The following is a 24000-nucleotide window of genomic DNA, read 5'->3' as shown; positions in this document are numbered from 1 at the left end:
TGTGTGGTTGGAGTAATATTATTTGTCAGAGGTAGACATTGCATCATAATTAGTGTGTGCAATAAATGCATCCACTTCACAAAAAAAAAAAAAAAAATAAATAAATGCAGGAAATGGCTGGCACTTTAATATATTAATCACTAGTACAAAACTTTCAATGTTGCTGCTTCCAAACTTAAAACAGGAACAGTTTACTGAAATTTATTCCTTAAAGTGGTTAGGTTCCATGATCTAAATCTCAAGTGACCAGTAGACCTGCTGAAACTTAGTATTTACTCAAATTACTAGTAAGCTTCCTTGCAAAAAATAAATAACCATAAACAAATACTTTTCTTTAAGTGAAATTGCCTTACCTATTCAGTGCTTAAAAGGAATAATAAGATAAATCATATCTTTTGTTAGGGTGAAACTATGAAATTTCTATCAAGCTCAAAAATAAGAAAATCTTGCTGCAACTCACACAAATATCACACAAAAAATAGCTCCCAAATTAATAACTCCTACCTGTGGCAGTCATGGCTTCTCTCTGCTTGCGGGTGTTCCGTCTTGCCTCAGATTTTATAATATGCCAATGTTTCTGGCACTCCTCAGTGCGGAGAATGTCTGACACGGCAGACACCTCCGGACTATTGGTGCTCCAAGCAGCATTTCTGGCTTCCTTAGAGCAGCCAGCTGTGGAGAAGTCGCTCCGGAGTATTTTTGCGAGAATTTTGTATAGGTGGGCCAGATGAAGGCGTCCAGCTCGTCTTCCTGTTCCTCTTCTTGTCTTGAGTCTCTTGAGTAGCCATGGTGCGCAGTCGAAGTTGGCGCCAAATGATTGTTGTTTTGACAAGATGACAACAGTGGTGGTAAATTTATACCTTCAATTATCAAGGTTAAAATGAAGAGGTGATTGTTGAAAACTAACTAGATAAATATGTTTTTTATTTAAAATATAATAATTACGTATTTTTACCCGTTTCTTGCGAAATTCCTCAAAAAACATTACATAACGTCTGCTCATGTTAGCGGTTAGCGATGTAAGCGCCTAAAGACGGTTACTTAACAAAGCATCCTACTAGGAAAGATTCTTAGCGCTTAAGTCTCGTAGGTTAAGTACTTTTCCTAACTAAGACGGCATCTTTGTGGAGTTTTATAAGTACGGCCCCTGGTTTTGTGTATCTAATCTTCTTATCTCATTCTTATAATTCTTACTTTCTTCTTTATTTCTTCATTCCTGTTACCTTCTTTTTAACCAGTTTCATCTCTTCTTAATTCATGTGTAACAACACTTCCATCATACCTAATACAGAACTTAATATGACGCTCCCACAGTGATATTGCAAGATTGGTCTGCAGATATAAGATAACACAATGACCGTGGTGCATGCTGGTGTACAACAGTTATTCTTCATACGACACAGTAACACCCCTCAAGTCCTTCAGAGGCAAGACGCTCCAGGAGGTTGTTCTCTCTCATATTGTAAGGTACAGTCTATATTAAATTTTATTCTACATATATCATGAAAACAACAACAACACAAACATCAACCACTGCTAAAGCTTATAACAATACCAACTACTAAGTGAATTATCAGAGCCTTTCTCAATTGTTTTTGATGCTGTTATTATTATTATTATTATTATTATTATTATTAGTAGTAGTAGTAGTAGTAGTAGTAGTAGTAGTAGTAGTATTACTATAATTATTGTTATCATTCTTCTTTTCTTATAATTGTTCTTATTCTTACCATGATTATTATTATAATTGCAATTATTATTGTTATTACTATTATCATTATTATTATTATTATTATTATTATTATTATTATTATCATTATTATTATTGTTATTATTATTACTAATATTATTATAAAAAGCAGTAGTAGCACTATAATTTTTGTGGGACTTGATCAATAATGCACTAGCTATAGTGGTCATCGTTTCAGCGACGTCATTCTAGAAATGACACGATTAGCTTAGTTTATCACTAAAAAGTCATCTCGAATAGTCTAAGCTGCATTAGCAAAAGAATGGATATAAGCCTCCTTCTCACCGCCTGAATGTTGTATTTACTGATATCTTTTATCACTATTTTCATGCTAACTGCTCTTCTGATCTTGTAAATTGCATGCCTTCCCTCCTGCGGCCTCGCTGCACAAGACTTTCTTCTCACCCTTATTTTATCCAACTCCCTAATGCAAGAATTAACTAGTACTCTCAATCATTCATACCTTTCTCTGGTAAACTCTGGAACTTCCTGCCTGCTTCTTTATTTCTACCTTCCTACGTCTTTCAAGACATTTTTCCAGATTTGTGTAAACTCTCTTAATCTTTTAGGGAACTAGCAATCAAGTGGGCCTTTCCTTTCTTATTTGTTGCCCTTGGCCAACTTCCCCTATTCCATAAAAAAAAGTTAACTGCGTCATTCAAGCTTTCAACATTGCTGGAGAAACACGTCATCTACTAACCTCCTCCGTTCTTTACTTTGAGCTGTTTCCACTTTCCTTCTTTATGAATGGTTAGTGTATAGTGTTTCTCAGGTGCAGCGCTTTTTTTTTAGAATTAGGAGGGGGAGTGCTTTACCTAGCTCAAAGATTACCTGGTGTGGACTGTTTTCTCTGATAGTGCCCTAGTTGTCAGTGTTTTGGCATCCAGTAACAGCTGTGTTCAGGTGTCCCTCCTATTTGACCATTTTTGGGCGTTTTTTCCTGCACACTTTTTTCTCTTTCTCGTGTGATGGTTTGCCATCCTGAGTAGAACTGGACTGTTGCTCTGGGATAGTGCTTTTAGAATTGTTTTCTGCCTTGGGAGTTGTCCGCCCTACCCGGTTCACCCTACTCACTCTTTAGGGCACTTTTCCCTTTGTTTAAAGCTCCTCCCACCTTGGGGGTTATGCTACCTCTCGGTGGGGCCCCTTTCTCTTTGAAGTGTACTTTACACTTCGAGGAGTACCATGTCCTTCGGAGCTACTCCGTTCCTTACACCTCAAGAGGTACCATACCCGTCAGGGCTACCCCTCAGTGTTCCTTAAAGACACGTCACACGTTGCGACACAGCATGCGTGTTTGTCCCCGGCGGTCCCCGCAACACACTAGAACGCGGTGCATGGGTTAAAAATCGCGCACCACGAACCTCCCCGACAGTGTTGGGTTCACGCAGCGAGTGTCAGAGGGTGACGCGACGTCAACACATCATGACAGTGACAGTGCCTCCTACCTAGTCTACTTAGTAACATTATTTTTTTTTTCATACCACTCTTACCTGCAATGCATCAGATTATTATAAACTACTGTTTTTTTTTATTTATTTTTTATTCTTTATTTATACCATGTGGGCTTTTCACGGGAATTTCTGGGTTAAAGGGGGTTCTTTTTGTGGTACCTCCTATCTCAAAGCCCACCCGCTAGGAAACCGTTGCCCCGAGTGAGAAAGCCCAACTTAAACTCGGACCGTGGACAGGATTCGAACCGTGCGCTTGGAGACCCCTCGGACCCCAAAGCACGCATCGTTCCACTGTACCACGACGGCCCTGTTGCACCGGAAAGGAAAAAAATAGATAAAAAAATCTAAATAGTGTACATTGTCATCTTAATTATTTACCTTCATGAAGTCATCCTTTAGTACATTGTAGATATTTACTTTGACAGATGAGTAATGAGGGTCTTCTTCGGAGAGATACAGGCAATTTTTTTTTTTTTTTTTTTTTGTTAAAGAAAAGTGTGGTGAAACGATGTAAGGGTGGGTACAGGAGGAGATAGTTAGAAAATAATGAAGTAAGGTAAGAGATAAAAGTGTGTGGGCAGACCACGTTGCTATTTTTGAAGCTATGTTTGGAGTTGCTCATAAATGTCAGGCCGAAGAGATTAGGTTTTGTTACCCAACCAAAAAGGTTGCTTTTATTTATTTTATTATTTTTTTTTTATTTATTTATTTATTTATTTTTTATTTTTTTTTTTTTTTTATTATATATTTTTATTATATATATATAATTTTTTTTTCCAGGTGATCTGGTCAATTGAGTACAGGTAAGTAAGGATTCCCCAGGTAAGTTTTAGGTAAGTATATCTTCTTATATGAACATATAGATTTTTTTTTTTTCACTGACAAGAAACATATATCCTAACAAGAAAATAAAACAAGGTAGCAAACCAACTAGGTCTAGCAAGAGATGCCAGTGGTATACGACAATGTTTACAGGTGTATTTTGTCTTGTTTCTTTTAACAGGCGTTTTGATGTTGCCTCAGGCACCACATCCCTCACCCCGCTGCCAGATGTCAAGCGGACAGAGCTGGGCGCCACCACCCCTTGCCGGGGGGAAGGAGACGCCCGCGGGAAGCCTCCATGCCTCTCACTACCGCGTTTGACGCCCCCTCCGGCCCGGCAACTCAGGGCGCGGAGCAGAGAGTGTGTGCTGCCATCTTACCTGCTTCCTTGGAGAAAGCGTAAGTGTAGGAGATAAAAAGAGGCTATTTGGAGAGTCTCTGTGATATTTTACTATATTGTTTTGTTTTTCTACGAGTTTCTGTGCGTCATTTCTAGGTAAGTTATGAGAGTATGAGTTTTGCTGTTTTCGCTTAGTGGTATAGTGGTTCTCGTTCCTTCGTGATGGCAGTCAAGCTACTTGGAAAGCTGTTGTGGTATTTGTTTATGTACAATCTGTTTTCCATGAGTTTTCTTAGGGTGCTATGGTTTATGTCTTGTAAGGATTGCCATATTGGTGTTGCTTGTTCGTGTAAAAAGATGTTTATAGGCTTGGTTTTTGTTTGTGTATGTATTTCTTCTGTGGTCATGGTATACGGGTATTTTTTATTTGTTGCAAAGCGGAGCGCTTTATTCTGCACTTTCTGTAGGAAGCTTATTTGTCTTTTGCTCATTGTGTGCAGCGGTATAGGTGGATACTGTAATATAGGTAAAACTAAAGCCTTTACCAGATGTGTCTTGATTTTTACAGGAAGATCTTTGAGTCTATATAGTTTCGTTAGTGCTGCTATTGCCTTGTTTTTTCTTTCTTGTACGTGCTTTATGTACCCAGTACTATTGATGGTTAAGCCCAGGCTTTTTCCTTCTTTTTGGAAGTTTATTTCTGAATTGTTGATGTGGAGTGGGATGGTGTGTCTGGCTGAAAGGTGAAAAGGTGTAAATTTGTTAATGTTGGTTTTGATTTTCCATTTTTCCTCAAATTTGTTGATTCTGATTATTTCATGTTCTGTGAGCCTATTGATCATTTGTTTTGATTTACCTTCATATCCTATTACTTGTGTAATGTCATCTGCGTATGAAATGTTCACCCCTCTGAGTGGTGCGGGGGCATCGTTCGTATAAATTGTGAAAAGGGTTGGTGATAAAACACTTCCTTGTGGCACTCCTGACTGTAAGCTGAATTTAGGTCCTATAAAATTATTTATTTTTATTTGGGCTGTTCTGTCATCGAGAAAGTCACAGAGTAATCTCTCGATGGAAGGTGGTAGCTGTAATTGTAAAATTTTATATTTTAAACCAAGATGCCATACTTTGTCGAAGGCTTTGGTTATGTCTCTGAGGATGATTTGACATTGGCCATTGTTGCCTTTGTTTTGGGCTAGTTGTTCGGTGATGAGTGCTAAGGTTTGGTTGGTTCCTCTTCCTGCTCTAAAGCCGAATTGGTTTTCATTATAGTGGCTGTTCTAATGTTTTGCCTGGGACTTCTAATAGTGATATTGGGCGATAGTTGCAAGCGTGGTGGGGTGATTTATTGGCTTTGGGAATTAGTCTGGGAAGTATCCTGAGGAGTTAGAGGCGTTCAATATGTTGGTTAGAGTATTTATGGCTGAATTTGGCAAGTTCTTGAGGATGGTTTTGTTTATGCCACTTATTCCTGGACATGTTTTCCTCGAGATATTTATAAAGTGTTTTGTATCCTCTATTGTAATTTCTTGGTCTAGTGGATTGTTGTTTAATCTGGTAGTGTCTGCATTATTGTAGGGTGTGATTCTCTCTAGGTTGTCGTTCAGAAATTCTATTGTGTTTTGGTTCTCATCCTCATTCTCCTCTTCTTCCTCTTCACCGTATTCATCGTCCGTAAAAACATTTTTCCATATGTTTCTATGTGTTTTCTCCTTTTTCTTCTGGAGTATATACCTTAATGTTGTTTTCGTTGTAAATATCATGTGGATCTGGTGTTGTTTGGCCTAATAGATTTTTTATTTTCTTCCAGAACATGCTGGCTTCTTTGTAGATGTTGGCTGTTTTTTCCAAGGTGTCTCCCCAGCTCCGATTGGATTCTTCTATTAGTCTTTCAGTTAGTTGGCATCGGAGGGCTTTGTAATGTTGATATGTTTGGTGTGTCCAACCGTGCCTGAGTGCATGGTGTTGTATGTTACTAAATGTTGTCTGGATGATTTTTGTGTAATGACTGAATTTATGCGCAGGTAACGGTCGGTAGTATGTTGTTGGGATGCATTTTCTTGTTGCTGTATTGATTGTTGAGTGCCAATCTTCTATTGCTTGGTCTATTTCCTCTAAGTTTGCATGATGCAATTGATGATGCTGGATGTGTTCATCTATGTATTTTCCGAATGAGTCCCAGTCTGCCTTAGAGAATTGTGGTCTGCGAGGAGAAGGTATAAGTATTGGTGAAACTGAGAGTGTGAAGATTATTGGTAGATGGTCACTGGTTGTTAGAGGGCCTTGTGTAATGTTGTAGTTGTGATAGGTTCGTTGGTTAGATAGTACAATGTCTGGGTGTGTTCCTCTCATGTTGGTAAAGTATGTGGGAAAGTGTGGACCTAAATGTTGTATGGTTCTGTTTTGTATAAGTCTGTTGAGTTGTCTGCCTTTGGTGTTGGTAGTGCTATAGCCAAAAATGTGGTGATTGGCGTTTAGGTCACCTAGGAAATATACTGGGGTGTTCCTACGGTAAAGAGTGTAGAAGTCAGGGGTCGGCAGAAAATCTCTTGAAGGGGGTTGGTATGTTGTTGCTATTATTACTTTACCCGTGGTTGTTTCTATCTCGACTGCAAGTAGATCTGATAAGAAAACATCAATAATTTTATACTGAAGGTTGTACTTGATTGCTATTGCGTTGCCGTCAGCTTGAGATTCTGTTGTGTTTTTTTGAAAAATCGTGTAGCCAGGAATTTTTATTTTGGAGTTGTTTTTTAAGCAAGGACTATTTATTAGAATAATGTCGGCGTCTATCGTCCTGTATATATTATTCAGTTCGTATTTTCTTTTACTCCATGCTAGGACATTATGTTGGATTATTTTGATTGTGTTAGAGAATTAGATATTTAAAAAGAGTTCTTCCTATATTTTTCAGGTCTGGGTGGTGGAGTCCTTTCCATGGTCCTGCCAGACCTAATCTTCCGGAAATTAGAGTCATCTATTATTGTCCAGCACTGTTCTGGTTCTAGTTCTTCATTCTCTATAGCTTCGAGGATTTGGGATGCATTCATGTTCTGTGTGGTGAAGGTTATTTTGTATTTCTTTTCTTCGATTCCTTGAATTAATTTCTTTTTGGTAAGATTTTCCTTTGGTCAGCCTGTGCTTTTTTATGTGTGTATTTGGAGTCCAATGTCATTTGCTTTTATTTTGAGTTTTTCCTTAGGTGGTGTTTTCTTCTGTTGTGTGGGAAGTGCTATTGCCAATGTGGGAGATGTGTCGTCTTCTGAGTCTGATTCCTCCATGTTTAGTTCGTTGTCTTTGTCTTTTGTATGTTTCTGGGTTTCATTTTGGATGTTGGCTATTATTTTACTGGATTGTGGGTTTGTTGGCGCTTTTACGTTGGTGATGTTGTTAAGGGTGAGCATGCTGTTCAATTCTTTTTGATAACTGCCGGGGGAGGCAATATTGGCTAGGTGGTATGAAGATTTTTTCGTGGGTTTTATTATTGATTGTAGTTGTTGGTGTGGTAGATGGATTTTGGAGATTTTGTTTTGTTGCTTGACTGTATGTAGTTTGAGCAGATTTTTCGTGCAGAAGTCTTTTGTTTTTAATTACAGCTTTTCTTAAGGGTCATTTTGCAGCGAGAGTCCTTTGATCTCCTTCACAGTTTATGCATTTTTTGTTGGGTGAGTTGCAGTCTTTCCAGGTGTGGTCCGTGCTGCAGCATTCGGAACATATTATGTGTTCTCTGGGTTTGGTGCATTGATTGGTAAAGTGATCTTCTAATGTATAGCACCTGTAGCAAGTTGTACAGGCTCGGGGCATGGTGCATCTATCTATTATCGTAGAAAGAAAAAGAAATTTGAAGGGTTTGGACAGGATGAAGATAAAGGTAAGAAAATGAAAAAAAGCAAAAGATAAAAGATTGTGGGCAGACCACATTGCTATTTTCAATAATTAATCTAGATGTGATTGTACACCACACTCGCACTTATTTAGGTATTGTTACCCTACCTAAAAGGTTGCCCTTATTTTATTTATTTATTTATTTATTTATTTATTTATTTTTTTTTTTTTTTTTTTTTTTTATTTATTTATATATTTATTTCATATATTGTTATTATTAATAATATTTTTGTCATTTATTTATTCGTTTATTTTTTTATTTATACCATTTTAATTGTTTATTTATTTATTTATTTTTTTGTTTTGTTTGGTAATTGTCCATTTTCCTGTACTGCATGCAGAACCCAGCTAAACACCACAGGTCCCTAACATCACGACTGCTTACAGTTTTCAAGTATGTGTGAGTAAGTTTTTTTTTTTTTTTTTTTTTTTTTTTTTATTCATTCATTCATTCATCCATTCCTTTTTTTTTTTTTTTTTTTTTTTTCTCTTTCAGGTTATCTGGTTTATATATGGTTTATATACAGGTAAGTCAGGATACCCCAGGTAAGTAGAGGTAAGTATGTTTACTTATTGTGCATATTGAGCTTATTTTAATTTTCATTGACTTATCTACTTTCCTTTCTCTTTATCTATATATCTTCATCCATTTTTTTTTTTTTTTTTTTTTTTTTTATTTATTTATTTTTTTTTTATTTACTTCCACTGGCAAAACACATCTATCATAGCGTATAAATAAGGAAACAACAATAATATTAGATATAAACAAATATTCCTAGCAACAAGATGCCAGTGGTCCAAGACATAGTATTTTATCATGAAGTTTCCTTCCTGCAGGTGTCCTCATGCCCTTACAACACTCCTTCTCTCCCCCCGCTGCCAGGTGTCATGCCGACAGAGCTGGGCGCCACCACCCCTCGCCGGGGGAAGGAGCCGCCCGCGGGAAGCCACCCTGCTTCTCACGACCGCGTATGACGTCACCCTCAACCCGGCGACTCAGGGCGCAGAGCAGGGAGAAGGTGTGTTGCACCCAACCTAGAAGGTTGCCTATGTCTTTCCCTGTTTTCTCTCTCATTACTACAACCAACACCACGTCACTAACAGGCCCTGTGTTGGGTGAGGTGTGAATTAGAGGACGAGAGGTTACTTTATCTTGGTGAATCTCTATATTAAGTACTGGAATTCTGGTAGGTATGGTAAGTACCTTTTGTTGTTTTTGCCTGTTATTTTATTAGTATATTGGTCTTGGTTCTATTTCACATGCTCGTATGCTACTGGGATAGTCCCTGTGGTAGCGAATTATGTTATCCAGATTTTCCTTTAACTTGATATATATTGGAATTCTTAGATCTTCTAATCTTTTCCAGATATCTTTAGCCCTTTCATGTATTCTGATATTCAGTGTCTTGGTATTGGTTTGTTCATGTATCTCGATGGTGGTTCTTGTGTAAGGATAGTTTTCATTTGTAGCAAATCTTAAAGCTTTATTTTGTACCTTTTGTAGTTTGGATAACTGTGCATTACTCATTGCATTCAGAGGTATCGGAGGGTAATCAAGTATTGGCAGAACTAGTGTTTTTACTAAGTGTGTTTTTATCTTTTCAGGCATGTTATATAGGCGTCGTAATTTCTTTAATGCTGCAGAAGCTCTGAGACGTCTCTCCTCAATATGTTTATAATATCCTGTATTGGATATTTTCAGCCCCAAGCACTTTCCAAAGTTTTTAAATTCTATAATATCACCGTCAATGTTTAATGGAATTGTTGTTTTTGCTCCCAGATGAAGTGGTGTAAATTTAGTTATATTAGTTTTTATCTTCCATAATTTTTCAAATTTATTAATTTTATTAATTTCTCTTTCAGTTTGGATGTTCATCATGTTTTCGATTTACCTTGGTATCCTACAACTTGGGTGACATCGTCAGCATACATGATGTTTATGTTCCGATTGGAGTTAGGGCTATCATTAGTATATATGGTATAGAGTGTTGGTGATAGCACACTACCTTGTGGGACTCCACTGTTGAGTTCAAAGGTTGGACCAAGGAAATTTGATATTTTTATTGCTGCAGACCTGTCAGCGAGGAAATCACACAGGATTCTTTCTATGGGTGGGGGAAGTTGTAGTTGTAAGATTTTATATTTCAAACCCCAGTGCCATACTTTATCGAACGCTTTTGTGACGTCCCTAAGTACTATCTGACATTGTCCACCATCTGCTTTATTTTGAGAGATCTCTTCAGTGATTAATGCTAATGCATGTGTTGTACCCTATTAGCTCGAAACCCATATTGGTTAATGTTGTACATATTGTTGAATTCTAAGTAATGTTTTAATCTGTTGTTGATGACTCTTTCTAATGTTTTACCAGGGACCTCCAGCAATGAGATAGGTCTATAGTTTGTGACTTGATATGGAGTTTTTCCCTCTTTAGGAATGAGCCTTACTATGGCACTTTTCCATTTGTCTGGAAAATAGCCTGCAGAGATGGAGCAATTGTAGATATGAACCAGTCTTTTTAGAGCTGCATCTGGTAGTTCTTTAAGTATTATTTTGTTTATACCACTTCCCCCAGGACTTGTGTTTTTTGTATTTGATATAATACTATTTACTTCAATTACTGAGATTTCATTAGTTAGAAAATGAGTTCCAAGTCTCGTTTGGTCACCGCAGTCAAAAGGAGTTGTTCTATGGATGTTCGTTTGTAGAAAATTTATTATTCTTGTTCTTTCCTCCATAACTTCTTCCCTTTCCTCCTCCTCCTCCTCTTCTTCTATTCCATTAAATATGCTCTCCCAGTGAAGTCTATGCACTTCTTCTTTCTCTTCTGGTGAGTAAACCTTTTCATTGTTGTTATTGAATATATAGTGGGGTTCTGGTTCTTTATTGCCTGTTAATATTTTTATTTGTTTCAGAAGATTTTTGGGTTTTATATTTATCAGCTGTCTTGTTGATTACATTTAACCAATTTGTATTGCTTTCTTCTATGAGGGCTTCTTGTAAATGAGTCTGTAGACTTTTGTAGAGTTTGTAGTCATGTAAAGTCCACCCATGTGCCTTGGAATGTGTAGTGATGGCCGAAAAAATGGCCATAATGGTTTTAGTTACTTCGCTGTATTTAGGAGCTGGTAATGGTCTGTAGCGTGTAATGGGTATGTGATTCTTTATTGCTGCTTCTACGGTGGTGTGCCAGTTATCAACTGCATGGTCTATAAGTTCGATTCCTTGGTTGTACAGGATGTTTTCTTGTAGATTACTTTCTATATCGTGTCTGAATCTCTCCCAATCTGCTTCTCTGTAATTAGGTCTAGGTGTTGTAGGTACTAGGATTGGCATTATGGAGATTTGAAAAATTATTGGGAGGTGATCACTTGTGGTTAGTGGTCCTTGAGTAACATATGTATTGTGATACGTTTTGTTATTGGTTAAGATTATATCTGGAGTGGTTCCTATTCTATGTGAGTAAAAAGTGGGGAAATCTGGTCCAATGTGAGAAATCATCCCTGTTTGTGTCATCCTATTTATTTGTCTTCCTTTGGTGTTTGTACTGTTATACCCTAGTGCTGGATGGTTAGCGTTGAGATCAGCTAACATATATACAGGAATATTACGTCTAAACAACTGTGTAAAGTCTGGGATTGGTATGTAGTCTCTAGATGGAGGTTGGTAAAGTGTTGCTAATAAAATGTTTCCAGTGGAAGTCTGTATTTCAACTGCAAGAAGATCCGAAATAAATTCTTCATGTAATTTATACTGAATATTTTTCTTGATTGCTATTGCTGTACCATCATATTTGTTATTTAGCTGATTCTTTGTGTGTATATTGTACCCTGCAATTTTCATAATATTGACATCTGTAACACAGTGACTGTTTATTAAGATTATATCTGGATCAATTTTTCTATAAATGTTTGAAAGAGTATTTTTCCTGGTTTGCCAGTGTTGAACGTTATGTTGGATGAGTCTAATATTCTGCACAGCCATTTTAAGTAATTAATAGATGTTTTTAATTGTTATTATATATTACCTGGAATTTTTTCTTGGTCGTCTGACGTCTTTAGGTGGAGGAGTTTTTTCTGTAACCAGACCAGATCTGATTTTCCTGAAGATACTTTCTTCTTCTGTGCACCAGCATGAGCTATCTAGTCTTATCTCATTTGTTTCTATTAGGTTGAGCAGCTCTGAGTCTTCTATGGATTGATCTATGAATGTGTATTTGTATTTCCCCTCTGTCAAGCCTTTGGAAAGTTCTGTAGGGGTTAGGTGTCTTGGCCATCCTGTGTTTTCAGATGTGTAGATGCGGAGCTTGATGTCTTTTCCCTGTAGTTTGTTTTTATTAGTTGTTTTCTCAGAAAAGGTTGTTTTGCTAATGGTTCTCTCTCTTATTTTTGCACTTTCTGTTGTTGGAGTTTCCGTTACTTCTGCTTCAGTCGTCTTCTCTTCCTCCTCTGTCATTATATTGATGAGGAGTTTTGAATTTGGAGTTTTGGGTATTTTTATGTTCGGTAAGTTGTTGGCTGAGAGTGTTGAGTTTAACTCCTTTTCGTAACATCCAGGGTCTGTGATATTCATGATGTGGGCATGGATCATACAGGTATATATTTTCAGATGAGTATCCCTGTCGATACTGGTCGGAATGCTGGCCGGATTATTGTTAGAAGTTTTTAATGCACTAGCGTATGTGTTTGTTTCCTTCTCTATTTCTCTCTTTTTCTTGATAGCATCCTTTCTCACTGGGCATCTCATTGACAGAGTTCTATGATCTCCATTGCAGTTTAAACACTTTTTGATGTTACTTTTGCAATCTCTCCAGATATGGTCAGTTCCAGCACATTCTGAACAAATCTTTAGGTCTTTTTTTTCTGGGCATGAATTGGTGAAGTGATCTTCTATAGCATAGCATTTGAAGCAAGTCTGCACATGGTAAAACTTTTCTTGCCGTATTTGGTAATTAGGAACGCTCATTTGAAACATCCGCAGTCCTATGTCACATGCTTTTTGAGCCATAAGGGCTTGCCCGAAGGTAAGTTTCAGAGTCTTGGAGTTTGGAAACTTAAATATGCTGGTGATATTATTCTTAAGCCATGTGTTGTGATGTTGGAGCTCCTCAGCAATTTCCTCTTCTGCATTGTTATATATGTGTGGGTCTACATTGAAAATTAGTACTGATCTCTTGGCTCTGAGTTCCGGTGGGAGTTGTGGAGAATATTCTTTGTCAGTCAGGTCCGTAATGGTCTGCGTTTGGAAAATCCTATCTTGGTCATCATCGTTGGAGGCTATTATCACGTATCCATCGTTCACTGGAATGAGCTTGGTGATGTAGATTTCATTCTTGGAGAGGATTCCTAATAGATCCGCTTTTCTTCTTGGGTCTTTTGAATCTCTTGCCTTTATTTTAACCCTTGGCATGATTCCTAGTCATGAGTGACAACGAACACGTTCAGATTCTTGATACGCGAATTGACCTACAATCACCCCAAAAAAACAACCACCCCAACGGGGGTCGCAGTGGCAGGGATGATTGCCCCTACTGGGTCTTTCTTCTCCTGTCAAGTTGCTGTTTCCAGCATGTACACCATAAGGAAGTTTATTTGTGTTAAGTCTGTTTATTTATTACAGTACGAGAAGGGATGTGTTATGCCTCTAGCCCTCGTTTTCGGTACACCGTCTCTTCTGAGAGACCCCCTCAAGGCTCTGCCGTACGGGGTTCAGCTTCCCTACTAAGCTCAGGGCACTCTGCGGTGGAAGAAATGTAAAGAAAAGTAGAAGGAAAAAGCCCGCAAATGCACCGGAGTGTACCACCCCACAAAACCTCCAGCAGCTCAGAACAAGAGCCGTGGGGAGGCCAGGTAAGGCAGCACACTCAAGAGCAGCGGAAGTCCATAAAATTCTGTCTTTAGGCTGGAAGTCACGGTGCACACTTGTAAGTAGGCCTGGGCGAGCACTCAACCATACAGGGAGCAGCCCCGGTACACAGGCACCAGCTTTCTCTATCTGACACCAGCCAGAAACAAAGTCCAGATTGACCACCAAAGACAGAGTCCAGTTTCCTCTCTCAAGACGAAGTCCAGAGACGTCCTGTCTGAGACAGAGTCCAGCAAAGCTTGCTGAGACAAAGTCGATGTGGCGGTATCCGAGCTAGAAGGTGGTGGCTGTACGACGTGGTGTTGTTTCGTCTGGCAGTGCTGTGCTCTGAGAGAGCGTGAGGCAGAGGTCTGCTCGCTCTGGCTGCCTGGTGTGGTGTGTGATACAGGCAAAGCTAGACTACGTAGTATATATACTCTTCCCGGAGCTCAACCCGCAGGAAGTCCGGCAACGGAGCCCACTGATTGGTCGGTACTCCTCCTCATCACTGCATCCTCCAGGAAGAGTATATATACTGCGTAGTCTAGCTTTGCCTGTATCTCTCTGAAGAAGACTTTTGTCGAAACGTTAGAGTAATAAAGTGCTCCTGGGTCAGCCTGAGTTTTATCTACCACCCTCATCACATATCTTAGATAGCTTGACGGGTCTCTAGTATTATGACGCTGAGGGATACTCTTGATATTCTGGTGTGGTACTGTAGCCAGGTGAATGAACAGCCTGTAGCCAGAAACAGAAGTTGTTGTGTCCTATCTTTCTATTAAGAGCCTTGTTTTTTTCCAGTAAGCCGTGAAAAACAATCACAGGCAGCCTCGTATAGTTTTTTAAAGCTCTATCGCCTTCTATTGTTACTGTTCTGAATATCTGCTGACAGCTGCCTAAAGTTTGTCTTCGAAGAAGCCCATAGTCTTCTATTCTTCATTTTCTTCTTGATAGCACAAGCCAGCACAATAGCCCATAGAGCAGTTGTGTGGGGGCGTGGCATTGTCTATGGGTGAGTGGGGAGCGGATGTCAGGTGTCATCCATCCCACACTGGCCGGCCGTGGCGCGCATCGGGACAATGAGTCATCGTGTGACCGCATGATGGGGCAAAGGCACGTGAAATTGAATTACACGCCAACACCCGCCCAGACACCCAGTGACAAAAGACGCATCGTGTGACGTGGCCTTTACGCCTCGAGGGGCACCATACCCCTCAGAGATGCCCCTCAGAGAGTTCCTTACATCTCGAGGAATACCATACTCCTGAGGGTACCCGTCAAAGTGCTCTTTACCACTCGGGTAATACCATAACCCTCAGGGAGTACCCCTCAAAATGTTCCTTACCACTCGGAGATACACCATACACCTCCATGGCACCAGGCTATTTGTACCATCCATCTCGATGGTTACCTTATCCCTCGGAACAGGGGAGTTTCCACCATCCCTTTGAAAACACCCTTCCCTTCAAAGGGTATCCTACCCCATGGGTACTTCTATCATCCATTACCCTACCTGTTACAGGTGTTAAGCCTTTTTGGTATAGAGAGTTTAACTTTGTTTGGTTAGCACACATAAAGTTATTAAGTTTATTGTTTTTATATGTTGTCCAGCCGAGTGGTTTCACTGGTAGTTTTGGTGTTCTTAAGCAACCCAGGTGTAGAAAGAAAACTCAGGATATAAATAGTTTGTATATTATGTACAAATTTACAAGTACTGTCCAGACACAACGTGCAAGTACATACGGAAACGTGCTTAAAACTAGGGAAAGTGTTTATAATGTCACTGAGTTCACAGGGTCACTAAACTCCCGCAGCACACAGGTTAGACGCACACACCACTTGACACACCCTGCACTTCCCAGTCGCTGGCTAACCTCTTACTGCTCTCGCCGGGGTCACAGCGCGCCTGGCCTCCAAATGGACACAAGGGTGCCAGTCATGTGACAAGGGAAATCTCCACTGGGTGTATTGTGTGTCGTTCATTACATTTATTTCTCGCTGGTAGTCATACCTAGATAAAATGCATCCTACCTATGGCGATTATATTAATTTGTTTTATTTATCTGAGTCAATCATGAATGCAACAATCACTTGTTAGTTCTATGAAATAAAGAAGCACCTGCAACCTCTTTTTAAGGAAAAGGTGAGGTCAGCATTCACACGTGTTGCACCATATTACGAAAGATTGCATCAGAGTTCTATAATGATTGATATACTTATGTACAATGGGTCCTATCTATCCTATGGCAGAGAAACAGGTGGTTACTGCATTTACAACTGGAAGTTGCAACTAGACTCCAGGAGTGTCTGGGCATCTCTGTTGGTGAGAGAGGGATCTTCTCTTGCTATTTTGCTTCTCTCTTCACTTCCCTGATTTCCTGACTTTGCCCCGCTGGACACTTGCATTGGAGAGATTTTTATTTTTATGGCGTCACTTTTCTCTACAATGATTTTTCCATGGCAAGCTCAACACATGCTGAGTTAGGAGCACCAACATCGCCTTTTGGCAATTTTGGAAATGTCCATGCCCTCTTGGTGTTCATGAATAGCAAGTGGTTACAAGAGCAGGCGAACACAGTTGACAGCGTGTCCCCAAGTGAAGTTCAATTTGTCCTTCACGCTATATCCATTGTTGCTGCTGGACTGGCACAAGCACACTCTCACAATCACCCTACTCTGGAGAGGGAGGTGGGTTCCAATCTGAACACTAGGTGGGAGGCCTTTAAGAGCAAATTGAAGGAGGTCTTCAGCGTCAGGATCCCTTTTACCTGGATTTCATTTCTCAGGCATCACTTCAGACGGTACTGGGTTCCCAGCTTCCGGTCTTCAAGTTGGCAATGCCACAGGCACCCAGTTCTGACCATAGGGTATCTACGAGAAAGAGGGACTCTGAGCCACAGCCCTCCAGACTTCCCAGTCGCCAGCCCCATATCCTACGGACCTACAGGGAGGAGGTATGAATAATGCAAGGAACCAAAAATTCCATAAGCTGCCTTTTCATGGGACCAAGCTGGCGTAGCATCGAAGAAGCTCCCCAAGACCACCGTAGCAATACCAGACAGTGATTACCCAGCACTTGGCCTCCTGTCCGGCTTTGGCATCCAGGGTGGTTATGAAAGGGCTCTCCTGGTCTTGGCTCCGTCGTCCTCTCCTTCACCTTCCCACTCAGCTACCAGAGTGTTAGACTTTATATTTACCCATGTTGAAAACATGCTCCACAGAGGAGTGGTGGAACCTGCCTTGGGTCCAGTACTTGTTTCCTCCCTGTTTATGGTACGCAAGATGAAATCTGATGTGGGCAGACTTGAAGGTGCTCCCATTCATTATCAGATGCTGACGATTGCTCAAGTGTGCTTTCATCTGCGCGGTGGGGATTGGTTAGCATCCCTCAATCTTCACGATGCCACCCAGCATGTCCATATCTGCCCAAGCTCCAGAAAGTTCTCGCTTTTCAGGTAGGAAGACGGTGTCTCCAGTTCACCTCTCTCGCTTTTGGCTTGTCCATTGCCCTAAGGGTTTTTCTCACCTCACAAAGATGGTAACCACCAAGCTTCTGGCAAAGTGGTAGACTTCTTAATGTATTTAAATGACCAGCTCATCATCTACCCCTCCTTACAACTTGCGAGAGAGAGAGCAGAAACAACACAGAATATGGGGTTCAAATTGAATGTTCCCAAGTCCGCTCTAACACAGACAGGCATAGAATGGGACACTGCCACGGAAAGGGTGCGCCTGTACCCAGACAATTTCCTCAACATTCATTGGGGACTCTTTCATGCATCAGTATCCTTCTGCCAGTGGGAGTTCGTCCTGGGATTCCTAAACTTCGTAGCAGTTTGCCCCCCTCCTTTTTTTTTTTTTTTTTACCATGTGGGCTTTTCACGGGAATTTATGGGCTAAAGGGGATACTGTTTAGGGTACCTCGTATCTCAAAGCCCACCCGCTAGGAAACCGTTGCCCCTCCGAGTGAGGAAGCCCGACCTACACTCGGACCGTGGACAGGATTAGAACCCGTGCGCTTAGAGACCCCTCGGACCCCAAAACGCGTATGGTTCCACTGTACCACGGCAGCCCTTTGACAGGATTCGTCACCGCTGGCTTGTCATGGGGTCAACTCAGCCATACTTGTATATCCTCATCTCACCGAATTGCTACGACCTTGGCTCGCCGACCGTTGTCTCTAACAGTTGGCCCTTTGGGTTCCTCCACCACAGCAGATGTGGGTTTCAAGAGGCACCTCCAATGTAGGTTTGGGATACCATTCCTCCATGGGCCACCGAGTGTAAGGAAGGTGAGGGAAGGGGCTCGAACAAGCCCATATCAACATGAAGTAATTGTGGGTTACTTTCATATTCCTCATCATGCACAGGGACCTGTGCAACGTGGGAATCCTTTTCGAATTGGACAACGCGTCTGCGGTTCACTGTCTCAACCACCAAGGGTCTTCTAAGTCAGAAGCTCTGTTGTCCTTCTCGGAGAGGATTTTTTGAGAGGTCTCCGCCCATTCCCTTCATCTCTAGAAGAATCTTTGGGCGGACGCCTTGTCCTCACTTCCAACATACGTCCGGTTTCGCCTCTCCCACCACAGCCTAGCTGCCTCAGTACCTCTTAAATGACGTAAGAACGAGTACAGGGGGTCCAGACTCTTTCTCTGAGGTTTGGAATAGGTAGTGCTACATCTACCTCTTTTTTCCTCTGTCCACCAAGTTTCTTCTGCGCGTCTACCGCCAGCCTCGGTCGTACAGAGGAAAGGTCCTCCTACTAGCACCGTGGTGACCGGCCTAGCCGTGTTTTTCCGACCTAAGGCAGTGGTGTCCCAACCCACTCCTAACTGACTCTATGCCAACCACTATGAACTCTCTGCACCTACACGCCTGGAGATTCTCCATCAAGCATTAAGGAATAAATTCTTTTCATGCTCTTCGCCCCTCTTCCACCCAGAAGTACGAATGATGATGGAAAGCCTTCCACAGATTCCTTGACACTCGTAGAATTTTTACTGTTTCAGAAGAGATGGTCTTTAGTTTCCTTTCATCTTTGGTACATACCCAGGATAAGCAGCTTTCTACCGTCTCCATTCATTTAGCAGCACTAGCGAACCTTTTGTTATACAGCTATGAGATACGCCTGGACATGACAGCCATCATTCTCCTCAAGAAGAGCCTGTTCCATCAACGCCCTCTACTATGCATGCCATAACAGAGTTCTCTGGTCCCGTCAAAAGGTTCTTAATCTCCTTCCGTGAGAACCTTTTTGCCAGCCTGCTACTTCGCTGTACTTGCTTAAGAAAGCCCCCTTCTTGACAATGACTTAATTGAAGCCATCAATGGACATCGTTGGCGGTTGGTCTATCCAATGTCTCCCTAGCTCCATCACCCTGGTTTCTGACCAAGAACGAACGCGAAGATAATCGCACTCTAGCTGGTCGTGGTGCCCACTTGGTTGGTGAACGGGAGACACCATTCCCTCTGTGTGGTAACTGGATCTCAGGACCTGCCTCGACACTTCTTAGCACCACATTTCCTCTTTTTTCTTCCTGGAGAGGGGAAAACAGTTACCTGCTCTCCACATCTGTGCTCTGCTAAAGCAGCTGATTGTGGAAGCAGACCCTGGTAAATTCCCTTAGGCTTATGACATACTATAGTCCGACTCAAATATGAAGGCCGCTGAGGGGGGAGACCTATCGGGGATTCCCTGGCTGCGGCGTCGCCAAAAGTCGCAGCCCCAATTATAGGATTAACACTGAAGTGTGGAGAAACGCCCATCTCTCCCGCTTTCTCTCTCTCTCTGGCTTGTTACTACTTCCTCCTGTTTCTTATTACTATATAGTTCTCTGCATGTGTGTGTGTGTGTGTGTGTGTGTGTGTGTGTGTGTGTGTGTGTGTGTGTGTATAATACTGCTTGCGCGAGTCTCAACAGTTTACGTATTGGTTCTCCTGTGACGCGGCATACACACACACACACACACACACACACACACACACACACACACACACACACTCTCTCTCTCTCTCTCTCTAAAATAGACAAGTAGACATACATCTTTTTTGTTGTTTTATTTTACTCTTTTTCCACACCACCCATGAGGTAAGAGTTAAGGTGCGTTATTTTATAGAGGTTTTACCCTGTAGGCATAATCCTCTCTCAGCTATTTAATCATACAGTTCTTCGTCAGAAGTGTCCTCCACATTGATAATAAAAGAATCCTCTAAGCAGAACTTGTTGACGCTGTAAATAATTAATTTCTCTCGACTATGAAGGTTGCGATGGCGAGTAGCGCGGACGAGATATTCACCTTCCATCCTGAGCGACAAGAAGGGGAGGAGTGACTCGATTTGACCTGGGGATTATCAGCGGTCAGGGAGGTTGACCTTACCCATGTCTAACCTTGAAAAGTAGCAACGCTGGAGAGCAGTGGTGGTACATTTTGTGGTATCTATACAAAATCATTGTCTTCATTACACTAAAACAATATTCAAAGCTCTCTATACATCCTTATTAGAAATTTAGAGGAATACACTTTTATGACGGTTCATTACGATGTAAGTTAATAATGAGATCGAAACATGTGCTACGATGCCTGGCGACGCCGCAGCCGGGGAATCCCGTTAGGTCTCCCCTCAGCGGCCTTCATATTTGAGTCGGAATATAGGTGCTGGCATTCCTACGGAGCGACTCTGTCTCATGAGTGACGGAAAGAGGTCAGTAGTCCTCCTCTCGGTCTTTTGTCACTGGTTACCTTTCTCATACCTGGCTAGATACCCCCTGTGTTGCTTTTGGAGTGCTTCCTACAGTTCGGTCTCATGATGTTGGCTGACTTTTCTATCCCTTTTAGCTTTAGGGTACCATCTTTTTTTGTGGAATACAATTTCTGTTACAACTTTTGTACAATAAAGTTTTGGTGGTGTTTTTCTTCACGTTTTCTTACCCAGACACCCTACCTACCTTCTGTGGAAGGTAGCTGGTGCATTACGGAACGAGTCTCACTAAAATTCCCACTTTGACACCTTCGGCGAAAAGCCTCATTTTGAGGGGAGACGAGTGAAGCTAATGTACGCAATGGTTACCTCTTGGGCGCTGCCTTTCCTCCCCTCTTGTATTGGGTTGTATGGGATATCTTAATGATGCACTTCAGCCGACACGTACCAGCTATTTTCTTTTTTCCATTCTCTTCCAAATGCAGCCTAACAATTCTACATGACATTTTAGTGGAATATTAATCGTGTGTCATTCCTAGAATGACGTCGCTGAAACGACGACCACAATAGTTGGTATATTAGCCTTTATTATTAGTGCTTAGATGATTGCTCTAACTGATGAAACCCTTTACAATGTGAAAGGTGCTGTGTGTATGTTGCGTGATAGTTAAAGAAGTGGCGCGGCAGGGCAAGGGGAAGTGCTGGTGCTGCCGTGAGTTCGGGCCTGGCAGCGCGTGTGGGAAGACGTTCGTTCGCTGTACTCCTCTGTGTTCTTTGTGGCGAATAAACTAGAAGAGAAGTTGCCTTTGCCTGTCTTTCCTGCCCTGAGTGAGCACCTGAGTCTAACTGTTAAGTCCAATGCCCACGACATCCTGGTTGTGGCCCAAGGGACCTGACAGAAGCTGGTGTGGTGTTGGCTGGACAGTCACCGTGTCTTAAGTGGCTTGCACCCCCGTGGTAAGGACAGCTCGGCAATATTGGTGTTGGGAGTACCGCAACAATAACAATAATAATAATAATAAAAATAATAATAATAATAATAATAATAATAATAATAATAATATTAACACTACTACTACTACTACTAGTGCTGCTGCTGCTGTTGCTGCTACTACTACTACTACTACTACTACTACTACTACTACTACTAATAATAATAATAATAATGACGATAATGCTAACAATAATAATATTAATAGTAATAATAATAATAATAATCTATTATAATTTTTATTATTATTATAATTATTATTATTATTATTATTATTATTATCATCATTACTTTTACCATTTTTTTTATTTATCATTTTTTTATTATAATCAATATTATTACTATAATTACCATTATTGTAAACGCAGTAATATCATGGTTATCACTATCATCATTGTGGTATCTTCAGCAGCGTTTTCGCCGTTAGCTTATGCTGAGATGACATGGTAGGTACGTCACAACTTATAACCATCTTAAGCGTAACCGTTCTGGCGCGCAAGATAACTCAACTTCATGTTGAGATCATCTTGCCTGCACCGCAAGGTGATGGAAACTTATGTTGAGATGACGTCACATTTCAACTCATGACGTCAGATACACACAAATTGTGCGTCTGTGCCTATACAACACATAAAAAGCATAATCTTTTCAATTTATTGAAAGTTGACTGCCTTACCGGTGCCGCGGACAACATCCCTCTTGTGCATGTCATCTTACTTGTTGAATACCCAACATCGGCCGCCAAAACGCTTTCATTCAAATATTTTGCTGCGTAACGTAAGCGTCTTTAATCAGCGAATATTGAAGGCCTCGGAAGAATTTCACTGTATCTTTTTTTATTTCCTTTATAGATATTAGTACCACCTAAACCAGGGGTTCTCAACCTGGGGTACGCGTACCCCAGGGGTACGTGAGAGGAATTTTTGGGGTACGTGGCGGGTTTCTCAAAATGCTTCAGTTTTAAATAGCAGCAAATTCGTTTGTAGTATACAATGTGTCCTTCACTAGAACCAGGACACGTTAACAACGTTAACAAGGAAACTCTTGGAGTTATATCACTTGAGAGGAAGCTCTCTTGGATTACAGTTGCCATACAACCTTGCAAACCTATAATATTTGCTCCGATTTCTTATTTTATATGTTATTCACACACACACAGTGACTTATTTATCACTGTTACTAGTTACAAGTTGCAACTAGCTGCAAGCAACACTAGTTCACTGCCATAATGATCGAAAATTGTCTGATATAGTTCCTTTTGGTAAATGCATTGCATGTTAGTCACATATAGTGTCTCCCTGTGAGGTACCAGTTCCTATCGACACTACCTCATAGAAACATACTAATATTAATTAAAAATTGTGTCTGCTCCACATATATAACACAATTTAAACTTAATAAACTAAGTCAATAAACCATGCATTTATTGTTACCCTTCCTGACGCTGCATTGTGGGTAAGGGTACGTGATCAATACTGAAAGACTTCGAGGGTACATCACATTAAAAAGTTGAGAAGAAGAAGAATTAACCTGTGCAGAAGCGAGGTGAAATGTGTGTTAAGGTTCCGTGCTGTATTTAATTAAGTCTCTAGAAATGAAAGATCTTGGTACACCAGACAATTATGTTTTGCTCTATATTATGATGTCAGTCGTATAAACTCAAGTAACTATAAAGAAATACCATGGTAGAATAAGAACAGAAAAATACTGGTAGGAGTAAAACCCTGGCAAATCAATAGATACATCGTAATACAGTGTTTAGAGACGATTACTCTGTACCGCGAGACGATACTGACTCTCTCCTGCGAACACTGAAATTGTGACAGTTTGGGTCCTCTCCTATTGATATTAATCAAAGTATTGCGATTTATTCACAATAGTAATATATTACACTCCGACGGAACACGGGCCTAATGTGTTTGAGATGTGGCATTTTGTTATAGTACATTTCGCTCTATATAGCGACTGTTTAGGACTAAAAAACTGTAGCTTCAGGTAGATATTCAATAATGTTATCTATCGATTTTCAGTCTTAAAGTAGGGAAAATTACGAATATTGATGCATTTCTTTTATAGTCCTCCTTGCTTCTCGAAAAGGTGCACGAATTTAGAAAAGGTTGAAGAACACTAAACTGTACCCTGAAAAAAATACAGTAAAAGAGATAAGATAAAATGACCAACATCTCTATTATTACGGAGGCTAATAATAATACCAA

General features: G+C 40.6%; 1 protein-coding gene across 2 annotated transcripts in view; it reads right to left on the bottom strand.

Annotated features, from left to right (window-relative positions):
• The window catches only part of LOC123507936, a 196909-nt gene that overhangs the window by 46418 nt on the left and 126491 nt on the right, over window positions 1-24000 (bottom strand). The gene's annotated exons all lie outside the window — the stretch shown is intronic.

Source organism: Portunus trituberculatus, chromosome 23, assembly GCF_017591435.1.
Source record: "Portunus trituberculatus isolate SZX2019 chromosome 23, ASM1759143v1, whole genome shotgun sequence".
NCBI classification, from domain to species: domain Eukaryota; kingdom Metazoa; phylum Arthropoda; class Malacostraca; order Decapoda; family Portunidae; genus Portunus; species Portunus trituberculatus.
Note: the sequence above shows the minus strand (reverse complement) of the source record. Positions and strands in the feature narration are given on the sequence as shown.